This window comes from Fukomys damarensis, unplaced genomic scaffold, assembly GCF_012274545.1.
Source record: "Fukomys damarensis isolate Sample0158 unplaced genomic scaffold, DMR_v1.0_HiC HiC_scaffold_39, whole genome shotgun sequence".
In the NCBI taxonomy this organism is placed as follows: domain Eukaryota; kingdom Metazoa; phylum Chordata; class Mammalia; order Rodentia; family Bathyergidae; genus Fukomys; species Fukomys damarensis.
In genome coordinates this window covers 1,097,538-1,110,314 of record NW_022900951.1, presented here as the reverse complement: position 1 = coordinate 1,110,314, position 12,777 = coordinate 1,097,538, and the positions used below count along the sequence as shown (strand labels likewise).

Genomic DNA, 12,777 nt, shown 5'->3' with positions numbered 1-12,777 from the left:
TTTCTGTCGCTGTCTTGGGCCGCCAATAACACGATGCCGGGGAGAGACAGACGGGTGGTGAGCTTTGGATCTTCGGGGTCTCCTGCTGGTTTTGTCCCCCAGGCAGCAGTGTGGTGAGGTGGGACTTTTGGAGGAAACTGGACCAGGAGGACTCAGCTCATCCACAGATCGATCCAGTCATAGGTTCCTGCTTTGAAGCCATGATTGGGTGTGATGGAAACTCAGGGTGGGACTTAGTCGAAGAAATTGGTCCTTTAGAAAGTTCCCTAGATGGACTGAGCCCCCGAGACCTCTGGGGCAGCCGACCACGGACTGAACCCCCGAGACCACTGGAGCAGCTGACCGCTGACTGAGCCCTCCGAGACCATGAGGCAGAATAAACCTCTCCTCCATTAAGTTGTTTTTCTGAGGTACTTTGTAAAGCTCACTAACGCACATGGTAATTGGAAAACCAAACAAGTTCGCTGGGACTCCCAGGTCGGGTCCAACATCAGCTCTTTCGGTGGCAGAGTCACAAAGTAGAGCAGGACAACGAAGGGGCAGACAGACAGACAGCCGTCCCGCCCTGTCCGGCAGCCCCTGCTCTCCAGAGAGCCCGCGGATCCACGAATGTGCTAAATCCATCCACCAGGGCAGACCACTCTAGAGGCCCCCTCCTACAGCTCACACCTGGTTCCAGGCCCCAGTATCTGATCATCGCCATGATACTGAGAGAAAACCAACCACATTCAAACCATAGTAACTGTGCTCTGCGTAAGACCAAGGCTCCCAGATGCCGGGGCGGGGGTGCCGGGGATCGAACTCAGGACCTTGCACTTGGCAGGCAGATGGTGGAACCCCTGAGCCAAATCCCCAGCCTGATACCAAAGTTTCCAATCATTTCGAGGACACAGGGTGAGGTCCTGACGCCGACCCCGCAGACCTGAGTGATCTGAGCCTGTCCTCCTTCTCCGATGGCCCCCACCTGCGCCTCTGGCCACCCTGCTCACCGGCCAGAAAAACGAGCACAAGAGAAGCTGTTCGTGGTTGCTTCCTGTCCACCGCCAAACACCAGACACTCCAGCTTCCACATGGCGTGGTTTTCTGTTCTCTGAGACACCAAAAGTGTAAGGACCTGGCGAGCGACTAAAAGGTGGGTGACAGGAAAGGGAACAGGTCTTCTGAAAGGCAGGGGACCAATACATGGAGGGGAGGCGAGGAAGGAGCTGCAGAGGGAGTTAGCGTGGTGTCGGCCCGGGCACCCACGCCCCACGAGAATGTGGCCGTCGGGCACTGCAGAGATGGTCTCATAAAATCAAAGAAAAAGAAGTTTGGCGTTAGGAAAAGCCCAGGGCCAGATTATCCACTCAGATCTTTACTGCCTTCTCCTTCGGATCCTCTTCCCAGACACCACAGATAATACTCTCTTTCCTGCCCAAACTCCTGCCAGTGTGAGCAGAAGACACAAAAACATCCCCACCCCGTGGATACACGACAAGGAGGTGAGAATTTCTAGACCCACTCAGCCTTGACGGGAAGCAAAACTTTTCTCTCCCTTGCAGATTTCTTCCCAAGAACGGAATTTAACCTCACCCTGCTCTTAGCAAAAACAGGAGGCGCCCTCTGGTGGTCGTGGGTGAATCTGACGATTAAAAGCACAGAAATCATTAGGCTGTTTTTTGATGCACCTGCCTCACTCTCTCTCTGGGATCAGGAGATTAAAAATCTTCCCGGAGGGCTGGGGGATTTAGCTCAGTGGTGTCACCGCCTGCCTTGCAAACTTCAGGTCCTGAGTTCGATCCCCGGCACCGTAAGATCTCCTGGGACGCTCTGTTTCTTAGTAATCTGTACATTGAGTTTCACCATTTATAACTCCACCTCGGACAAACATTATTATTCAGTTAGGAGGCATTCAGACGAATGGCAAAGTTTCGAGTTATATTGATACCTATAAGTATATATTTATACATATGAATTTATAATTGTATAAATACAAAATCATAAATTTATATATATTTTAAGGAATATAAACCCGTACATTTTAGTCATTGCTTTTTGTTTTTGTTTTTGTTTTTTGAGACAGGGTCTCGCTGTGTAGTTGAGACTGACCTGGAACTCACTATGTAGCCCAGGCTGGTCTCGAATTCACAGCGATCCTCCTGCCTCAGCCTCCCGAGTACTGGGGTGACAGGCGTGTGCCACCGTGCCCAGCACAAACCCATACATTTTGGGTACCAGGGATCAAACTCAGGTCTTTGTGCGTGTGAGGCAGGCGGTGGAACCACTGGGCTAATCCCTGGCTCATAAACCCAAACATTTTAAAATAGAAATGCAGGGATGTATATATAAGTTTTAATTGTGAAGTGCTTTTTAAAAAGTAACTAGAAAACCAAGAAGTTAGCAAGCCTTGGGTACCGACTGGGTGCTACGTTATCATCTTTCTTAGCTTTTCCCGACGTCCTGGCCTTTACTCAAGCTTTTTACCCGCATTTTGCCTGCGGAGAACGTGAGCTGTGTGAGTCACGGATTAGGAAACTGCACCTGCGATTTCTACCTGGTAAAACAGTCTCCACGCCACGCAGACGAGCAAAGCGTACCCTGCTATTTTTTTTTTTCCATCTCCACGAAAATCCACGCGTTGCCATGAGTGGATTTCTCCTCTTTTTCCTCTTCGTTCGGTCGGCCTGACCCGACGTGGCCCAGTTAAGGACCACGAGTCCTAAACGCTGCATCTGCCAGTCAGGAGGTCCGAGTGCCTGGCGTTGGTTTTCCCATTTTCCCTAAATAAGGCAACTTGGGCCGTGGCTGCTGAAAGAGGCACAGAGGTCTTCGTGCGGACCTTTTCGGTAGCTGTCTGCTTTTTTTTTTTTCTTCCATGAAACAGGGGCACGCGTGCATCTCCACAGTCTCGAGGGGCCCTGAGAGTTCCGTGTCCCCGTTTGCCAAGATGCCCAGCGTCTGAGTGACAGACAGGCTGGGCATCGCTGGTGCTCTGCACAAATGCACAGAGCTAGCGCGTGCCGGCACGGAACCACAGCATAAAAGCTTTCTAAAAATCACAGTGGCTGTTTTCTTCAGAAATCCAGGGCGCTGCTGCACGGTGGAGACCAACCCTGTGTGCCCGGAACAAAATCTCACCCTCCATCTCCGCCGTGCAGAACCAGCAACAAAAGTGCACAGGAGGGTGACAGTTACGGCCACAGCAACAGTCACAGCCATCAGGTACAATTGTTACCTCTGCGGGTGTTATAGTTACGTCGTTGCAGTTGCTGTTATTGTTGTAATCGTTACGGTCCGTCACAGTTAGGGGCCAGAGTTAGGGGCTCTGGGGCCAGAGCAGGAATAAGGACGGAGGTCAGGAAGGGAAAAAGCTGTACCCAGGATGAGGGGAGCCAGGGAGAAAAGGTTGATTTTGAACCAAAGTCCTGATAAGGATGATGATGCAGGCAGAGGAAAAAGGCTGAGGAGGAAAACCCGAGTAGACGAAATCAGTATCTGCTCAGGAAGGAGAAACCATAAAGTCCTAGGAACTTTGATGTCTTTATATGGGACTCAGGGGTGTGGCGGCACATGCCTGAGATCTCGGTGCTCAGGAGGCTGAGGCAGGAGGACCGCCGTGATTTCGAGGCGAGCCTGGACTGCATAGTGAAGCAGAGATGCTTTCTGGAAAAACCACGACCTGCACCTAAAAATAAACCAAAGAGGCAGCGGGCATTGCCCCAGAGAACAGCCTGACCCATCACCCCAGTATTCTGGGAGGCTGAGGCAGGAGGGTACCAAGTTCAAGGCACATCAGGACAAGTCAGCGACTGAGACCCTCTCACAAAAACAAATAAATAAAAACGAATTGATGAATACACACATGATTAAATGAGCAGGCTAGGGATGTCGCTCAGCGCAACTCTCTCAGGTAGAGGACACAGTATGTCACGATGCAGAGCTCTCACCCTGGGCTTTGAAGTTTCTCCTCCTCCCTCCCAAGGCTCAGGAGACGCCAGGGACTGATGAAATCTCAAAGCCACTGAGGTCAGCGTGAGGGCCGGAGCTCCGGGGATGAGGCTTCCAGCCCAGGAGTTCTTGGGACCCAGGTTCCCCTCGGATCCCTTTCCCTTACTGTCTTAATTTTTTTTTTTTTCCATACCGGGGAGTGAACCCAGGGCTTTCACGCTCAGCAACATCCTCTGCCTTTGTCCTTCCCGTTTGCCACACACACAAAGTCTCGCTAAACAGCCCAGGCCGATACGAAATAGGCGCTCATCCTGCCTCAGCCTCCCAGGCACGCACGCACGCAGGCGCACACAGCCGCAGCCAGCGGGGCGTTTCAGAGCCGCTCTTACAGTTCAGGAAAATGAGCCTCTGTGGAAATCCCGCCCACCACACAACCGCTGGAGGGGACAAAAGTCAAGGAGGCCACTTGGGCGGCCTCCTGGAGAATGCCAGGAATGCGCCAGGGAGGAGCAGAATTCTTTTCGGGTTTTTTTGGTCTGTTTGATTTTCTGAAACACGGTCTCGCTACGTCCCACCAGGCCCAGCCGGCTGACTTATGTTTGAGCCGCTGCGTGTCCAGCTACACGGATCGCGAGGTGACTGGAGATTCTGTAGCCTCCTCTGCCTCCGCCAGCCTGGTCGCCAACCGGGTCGCCAACCGGAGAACCCGATCCTGCCACCAGATGGCGCCCGCGAGAGACCAAAGCCCGCTCTGAATGAGAGGTGCTCCCCGCGGCTGGATGGGAACCTTCGATGTCCACCTGGAGGTGGGTGCCACGGTCCCGCGGACAGGGACAGGGTGCGCTGTACTTACCGCCTTTCCACACAATTACAGCTCGGAAAATCTTCAAAGGAAAGCAGCCTGACGTGGTGGCACACACCTGCCTTCCCTGCACTCCCGGGCAGGAGGCTGAGGCAGGAGGGTCTGTACAACCAGTTCAAAGCCAGCCCGGGCCACAGAGGGAGTTCACGGCCAGCCTGATTCGCAACCTAGCAAGATGCCACCCTCGGGGAAAATAATTTAGGGGAAATTCTTGGGAATAGGCAGTTCGTAAGTCTGAAATCTCTTTTGTGTGGTTTTATTCTGACAATCGCTGTGTTTTCTGATTCGTTGTCATTTGCCTTTCGCTCGGCCTGACTCAGAAATGCAGGCTGATCGTGTAGGCGTGTAGGGAAGACACAGCTTGAAGTTCAGGCGTGATGCCGTAAGGAAGCTCGGGGGTGGGTCACACGCCTGTCATCCCAGCACTCTGGGAGGCTGAGGCAGGAGGATCCCAAGTTCAAACCCAGCCTGGGCACCTTAGAAATCAGAAGAAGAGGAGGTCCGTGATACAACTCAGTGCAAAGGCTCTGGTGCCAATCCCTCGTGCTAAAAATAAAATACAACAATAGAATAATAAAGAACTTCACAGGTGATGAACAGTTACCAACGTTCACGTCTGTGGCATTCAGCTGTGGCACCACGTGATGTGTGAATTCTTTTTAAAACCCAGGCAGAAAACTCCAAAACAGAAAATACAATGCAGGAGCATCCGGCTTTGGTCACGCAACACCGCATACGTTTTCACACGCTGCCTTGCCCTCAAAAGCAGCAGATGGAAGCCTCGTACAGCAAATCCCCAGTGCTCCGTCCCTTCCGTGAACCAGCGTAAGACCTGACCGCACCCACCCACACCTCCCCTGTGCTTTAAATCGCCCCTGACTGGCATCTCGGGACGGCGGTGTGAGAATCACCCTGGCACTGCGGTGTCCGGGACCTGCACACACACACACACACACACACACACACACACACACACACACACGCACGCGCACAGAATGGCCTCACCAGGACCGAGCAGCCTGGGCCCGTACCTGTCCTGCGCAGCGTGGGGAAATGTCCACCAGGCTGGCGGCCCCGGGGGTGACCTCGCCTCTGCCACCTGCGAAACAGAGACACAGAGCGGATCTGAGGGCCCCCAACGTTGTCCGCTCCACAGCGGGTTTGCCCTGAGGTCAAACTTGCCATCCTCCTGCCTCAGCCTCCCAAAGCACTGGCTAATACTTTTTTTTTTCCTCTTTGATGCAGAAGAAGACCTTCACTGAGGTTCACGTTACACAGCTCCAGAGAATCCTGCGGAAGGCGCATAGTAACCAATAGGCACAAACTGTTAAGTGGAAAGAGAAAAGGCAACCTACTCGGTGAGGAATATTTTCTATTCTCTTTCAGGGCTCACAGGAATTATGAGCAGAGGGGAGAGAAGTTCTGGCTAGCTTGCGAGTCAGTAAACGACTTGAAAAGGCGTAAAAGCTAGATTGCTGGTTAGGAGCTGATGAGCAGCACTAAAAGGGTGAGTTCTACCCAGTCTCGGTGATCTCGAAGGAAGCGGCAAAAGGGTTTCTCGGGTTATTTACTGATTCTCCTGAAGGATGGAAGAAGAGAGGGTAGGAAAGGGGTGGAGAATCACTTCTGAGACCAAAGTCTCTTGGGTTATTTTGGAGCCCCAAAGAAATAACAAGGTCTAGAGATTTTAGAAACCATCTCTGAGAACAACATAGGGACTTCTGAGGGGGGGGGGAAATATTCGTGCTCTAACCAATCACAGAATGACATCTATGTCCATCTCTCAGGAGCACGATTTACAAAGACAGCACAGCACAGGGCCTGCTCTGGCGAAAGTGAAAAAAGCCCCAGTGCGGAGGCACCTGCTGGTGTAGACGGGATCCAAAGCCACTCCATTCCACGAGCACCACCGCTGGTCACGAGGAGGAACCACGGGAGTTGTTCACCCAAGCCTCAAACGATACAAATGGAAGCTGGGTGTGGCGGAGCACATCTGCGAGCCTGCACTCTGGGAGGCTGAGGCAGGAGTAACACAATTTCAAGCCCAGTGAGGGCAACTTAGTGAGATTCGGTCTCCAAATAAAAAGTAAGGATACAGCTCTGTGTGAGGTGTGCGAGTTCAATCCCCGGTACCATCCGTCCATCCGCCCTTCACTCGGCCACCACCCTTCATCCGTCATCTAGCTGTGCTGCTATTTCTCCACCCACTAATCCATGCACCCTCTCCCGCCCTGCACACCCCACTGAGGACCCAGCTGGGCCTGGCATCCTGAACCTGCCGGTGGACACCAATTTTCTGAGATGAAGTAGACCAGGGTGTGGTCGGCCGAGAGCTCCTGATCCAGCGCCTGCAGGGTCTTACCTGGGGGAGGGGAAGTGGGACACAGCATCACCTGGCAGGTGCCAGCCAACTACCACCTCACCAAGCCATGCCACTGGCCTCCCATCCAGACGTGTGGGTAGGGGTCAGGGCTCAGGGGTCAGGGCTCAGGGGTCAGAGGTCAGGCAACAGCGCAGCCCAGGAACAGCCCGGCACCTCTTGAGCCTGTATGTCCCTCAGCCGATGAATGGATAAAGAAATGATGGTGTTTACACACCATGGAGTACTACTCTGCCCTGAAGAAGGGTGAGCATGAGTCATGTATAGGAAAAGAGAGAGAGAGAGAGAGAGAGAGAGAGAGAGAGGAATATCAAGAGCAAGCTCACCATGATTACCAAAGTGGGTGGATGGATGGATGGATAGACAGACAGACAGACACACAGAATCTTTTGTTGTAAGACAGCCTGTCCCAACTTCAGCCCCGTGGACATCTGGGCAGAGCTGTCTCCTCGGGGCGCCGTGTGCTGCAGGATGCCGGCCACGTGTCTCCTCCCCTCAGCAGTGTCCCAGACCTGCGACCCTGCAGTGTCCCTCCTGTGGTCGCCTGTAGACCAGAGCCAGGGGTCACAGCGGGACACAGTCTTCCCGGAGAGCGACCCCTGCTGCCGCGACTTCCCGCCTCCCAGGCGCACGGCGGCTGAGGGTGCGGGACCCAGATCCAGGGAGGACGCGGCCACCTGATCCCGCATCTTCAGGGCTCTGATCCCACACAGCCGCCGTCTGGGGCTCTAGACCCCAGAGAGCAGGATCCCTTAGAGACGCACGGTGCACACACAGCCGTGTGATGAGGCTTCATCTATAAATCCGGCTACAAAGAGATCCACAACGATGGAACAATAAGACTGCGCCTAAATGTGTGACTATTCGGCATCTCTCTCTCTCTCTCTCTCTCTCTCTCTCTCTCTCTCTCTCTCTCTCTCTCATTTTTGTTTCCCCTCTCCAAAGGGAACTGCTCACCCGTGAACGCGATCCCTCGGGATGTGGAAAGCGGATTCCAGGAGGGCTGAGGCAGCCTCCCATTCGGCACTCAGAAACCCCTGGCAGGTCCTTCGGTACACAGGTACTTTTAAGGAATTCTATTGTTTCTGGAAACAAAACATTTCCCAGCCGTTCGCATTTACACTGGAAGAGAGAGATTCCACACGCGCGCGGGATACCTTTTACTAAGAAAAACACTCACATCAGGGTTTTGTTTTTTATTAAATAAGTTAAAATAAGCCCACACGAGGTGAGATTTCCGCTTCCCAACTTGCGGTCCCTGCCACCCGAGAAACACCGAGCTGGACTTTGACTCTCAACACGGAGAGGCCCCATTCCCCCAGCGTGCACGGTCGTGATTTCGTTATTTTACTGCCGTCATTGTTGGTCTCGGTTGTGCCTCTGTTAGAGCTGAAGTTTTACCACAGCTGCGCGTACGTAGCAGAAAACAGCGTACAAGGGTTCAGCGCGATTCAGTCTTCAACACCCAGCGGGTTCTGAGACGCATGGCCCCTTCTATTCCACTAAGCGACGTGTACAAGGGAGAGAGAAACGCCTCACATCACTGATTCTTCACCGTTCTGCGGGGGTAGGCGGGGGTAGGTGGCACACCCCGCTGAGCCGCCTTAGCGCTGGCTTCTATTCCACTAAGCGACGTGTACAAGGGAGAGAGAAACGCCTCACATCACTGATTCTTCACCGCTCTGCGGGGGTAGGTGGCGAAGACGCTCTCAAAAGGCACAGCACCCCCGAAGGCAAGGTCTCATCTCCTACCGCTACCTCGTTTGCTCCCCGGGATCGGCACGAGGACGTCAAGGAGGAAAGGCTCAGCGTGTAAAACGCACCCCAGCGCAAGGCACAGAGCTCGGTGCCACGATGGAAAATCCACCCTCTCCACACCAGAATCCCATTTTTCTCCCACACACAAAAATCCACCGAGACGGCAAACGCCAAGGTGACAGCCCAGGCCTGGGGTCGCCCCAGGCGAACCAAGTTCCGGAGACGCGCCAGGAGAGAGACGAGACATTCCCAACGTTGAGCTGTTGAACCCACTGGTGTTTCTAAATGGCAAATGGGCCCCGCTGTACTGGCAGCAAACTCAACGCGAGCTACTCACGTGCCCAAAGTCGCTCCCGCGTCGGTGGATTCTGAGTCTGGGGAAGTCGCCGGTCCCGGCTACCCTGCTGCTTTTGTGTGTCCTCACTGGAATGGAACATTTGCTCGCTGCCCGGCCTGCACACCGTGCAGGACGCTATTTTAAACCTCGCCTCCCAGGACAGCCATCACGACTTTAGGGAAAGAATCTTCTCACGGACTTTGGAACAGACAATCAGCAGGCAGAGAGAATTCAGGGCCCTTTCGTGAAAGGGAATCACTGTGCACACGGCTGATAGAAACTGAAAAGCAGTGGTTACACTTCTGGCGAAGAAGAGAGAGCAAACTTTCACCAAGTGCAATGCAACGTTTTCTGCAGAATGTCTGCTGTCCCGGTGGACCATCCATCGTCCGGGCTGAATTTATCCGGTTAGCAATGCATCGTGAAAAACTCAATATCCCACCATTCGGGAGGCTGAGGCAGGAGGGTCTCCAGGTGTCCGAGCTGGGCTACAGATCGAGTTCAAGTTCAGCCTGAAATACAAAGCGAGACCCTGTCTCAACAAACAGACAAACAAACATCTTCAATGCCATTCAACAGAGGCAGGGAGGTGAGCTGCATTTTTTCGTGGAAAAGAAGTGCTGAACCGGACCTCATCAGCTGGAATCCAGCCGTTCCCCAGGCCCAGTCCGATTCCTCCCACCCGCTGTCTTCGTCTGCCCCACAACATCTTCATAGGAAAACTGAGCCACGTGAGAGATGACTTCCACCTCCTTCCCTCCTGGGCTCCCCGGCTCAGGCGTGCCCTGGAGCCCGAATGACCAGGCCGCGAGTTGCCCCTCATCAACCGGAGCACGCTGACCAGCACCGCCTTGGACTTGAGACATCCGCCGCTGGTCCGTAGCTATGGAAAGGCGCCGGTGACGTCGAACGTCAGGCTGGAAGGACAAAGCTGTGCGTGTCACTCGGGCACAGGGGCTGCTTCTAGTACTGGTGCTGTGGACAGAAGACCGAAGTCCCTCCTGCCGTCCGTTCGTCCTAGCCAGTCGCGGGCCCCCAGTCCGGCTCCTTCTCTCTCTGGGAAGGGGTACGGTGACAAAAGCAGCTTTCCAAGATTTGAGAAAGCTACAGCCAAAGCTGACCAACCTGAGATCACATCTGGACTGCAGGGGCGTTTAAAACCAGAGTACATTTACCCTAAAGTTTTCTGGTGAAAGAATTTTAGATTCGCCAAAGGAAGGGAAAAAACGGCCCCCAGACCTGCTATCCGCCCTCCGTATAGATTTTTCAATCATCAACATTTCTGAAGCATTTGAGAAGGAGATGCCGGCAGGTGCCCGTGGCGATTTTGTGAGACAGGGTCTCACTGTGTGGTCCAGGCTGGCCTTGAGCTCACAGCGATCCTCCTGCTTCAGCCTCCTGAGGACGGGAATCACAGGCGATCGCCACCACACCTGGCTCGACCGCAGTGACCGAGGACAGTAAATTTCTAAGATGACATCGAACCCACCAGGACCTTTCCCGCCTCACAGACGTCCTCAGAAACAGCGCGGCCACGTGCAGGATCTGACCACGGGTCTCACGTTCCGTGGCCGTGGCCTCCGGTCTTTCCAGTTCCCTGCACCCCTTTCTCAACTTCTAAAAAATGTCTCCTTACCACAGCAGAAGAGGCAGAAGCTGGGTTTGCTGCACTAACCCGGGGGCCATTCGATGCCACGAAATCCGGCCGCTGTGTTGTCCCCAGGCCCGAGGTCCACGCCCAGACTCAGCCCCGAACCCTCAGCACGGAAGAGCTGTGTGTGCTCCTGAGGCTTACAGGAGGATGTGTGCGTGGACGGATGTGTACATGTGTGAGTGCGTGTGTCCGCGGCTGTGTGTCTGTCAACGTGCGCGGTGCACGGGTACACGGCTGTGCATATGCGTGTGCGTGGTGTGTGTACTATGTGCGGCGTCCTCATCTGTGGCACGTGCACGTGTGTACACACGGATCTGTGCAGTGTGTGCTGTAAGCACACACGCGGGTGATCTGCGTGGACGTGTTCAGTGCATGTGAGTGTAACTGCGTGTCCGTGGGATTGTGTACCTAGCACACACGCGCCTCCATTGTGACCGTGCATGTGTGTGCCCGTGGGAGTGTGTGTAAGCGTACACGTGTGAGGCCACCGTATGCACATGTGTGTGTAAACCTGTGAGCTTGTTGTGTGTGCGTGTGTGTGAGTACACACTGTGTGCACCGCTGGGCCTGTATTTCATGCACACACATGGTCCGTGTGAGTGGCATGTCGTGCACGTGTGTTTGTCAGTGGGCTGTGCACATGCGTGTCTAGGGATGCAGTGTGTGCACAGCAGTCAGTCCTGGGCTCTCTGGGAAACAGGTTTATGCAGAAATCAGTCTCCTCTTGCTTTGGTTTTGGGGGGTTGTTATTGTCTTGTTCGTCAGCAGTACGGGCCTTTGCTTTGAGCTCCGTCACCAGCCGTTTCTAAATGTTCTCATTTTCACACAGGGTCTGGCTAAGTCCCTGTGTCGCCCCGGGCTGGGCCTGGACCTGAGATCCTCCCACCTCCGCCTCCCAGAGTGCTGGGATCACAGGCGTCAGCCACCTCCCCCACCTGCTGTCGGTCTTTGATGCTCTTAAGCGCTCGGCAGCCTGCCTGGGCCGGGTAAACAAGAAAGATTAGAAAATGAAAAGAGTCACTTGAACCAGGCCAGAGATCTCCCGATTGGTCGAGAACGGATGTTGAAATCTGGCATTTTTAAAAGGCAGGAAAAATAAATAAAACGAAATAAAATAGAAACGCAGGAAATTCCAGTGCAGTCCGGAGCTGTGAAACCCTGACTCACCGTCTCCTTCAAAGGGTGATTTTTCATGATGATCCCCTTGCCCGTTTTTATTTTTTTTAACCCCTGCAGCTCCCACCACTTGTGAGTTCGTCCTGGCTTGGTGTCGACCTGCGACCTGCTCTGCCTGTCTTGCAGCCCGGGAACTCCCCAGCATCCTCGCAGGACCGGTGGGCCAGGCAGTGGGGGGGTGAATCACGGGCTCAGGTCCCTCCCTCCGTCTCGAGCAAGCCAGGGCCCGCGGCCTTTTCCCTCCGAGGGCCCGGCTTCCGTTGGAGCCGCGCCCCGGCCCTCTTATCCCAGGGGCTGCCACATGATTCCCTGCGAAGCAAAGGCACCCTAAAGAAGGAAGCACAGACCGGGGCCCGGAGCTCGGCGACGCCGGCTGATGTTTTTGGCCCAATGCCCGCTGAATTCTGTTGCTAACTAGGCAGCAACTGTCCAGCTCTGACCCTTGCTTTCGCACTTTTAGGGACCAGGAGACAAAGCCAGGATGCAGGCCTGTGTCCTACAAAGAAGGACTCTGTGTGTGTGTGTGTGTGTGTGTGTGTGTGTGTGTGTGCGCGCGCGCGCGCCTTGTGTGGCCGCCGCCTTCTCCGCCCTGGCACCAGGCGCGCTTCTGAGCGGGGAAGGCCTTCGGGTACTGGTGGTTGGGCCCGGGACTGAATCCGGCGAGTTGTGCTCCACTCCTGCAG

The 12,777-nt window shown here is 54.3% G+C and overlaps 1 long non-coding RNA gene across 2 annotated transcripts; it reads left to right on the top strand.

Moving 5' to 3' along the window:
- The first annotated feature begins 410 nt into the window (after nucleotides 1-410).
- Nucleotides 411-4,728, top strand: LOC117284749. 2 transcript variants are annotated; one of them, XR_004515858.1, is made up of 4 exons: nucleotides 411-1,132; nucleotides 1,387-1,481; nucleotides 3,058-3,201; nucleotides 4,506-4,728. It is a non-coding gene; the product is annotated as an uncharacterized LOC117284749 (long non-coding RNA). The 2 variants fall into 2 exon arrangements; XR_004515857.1 differs by having other exon boundaries at nucleotides 411-1,481.
- The last annotated feature ends 8,049 nt before the right edge of the window (nucleotides 4,729-12,777 follow it).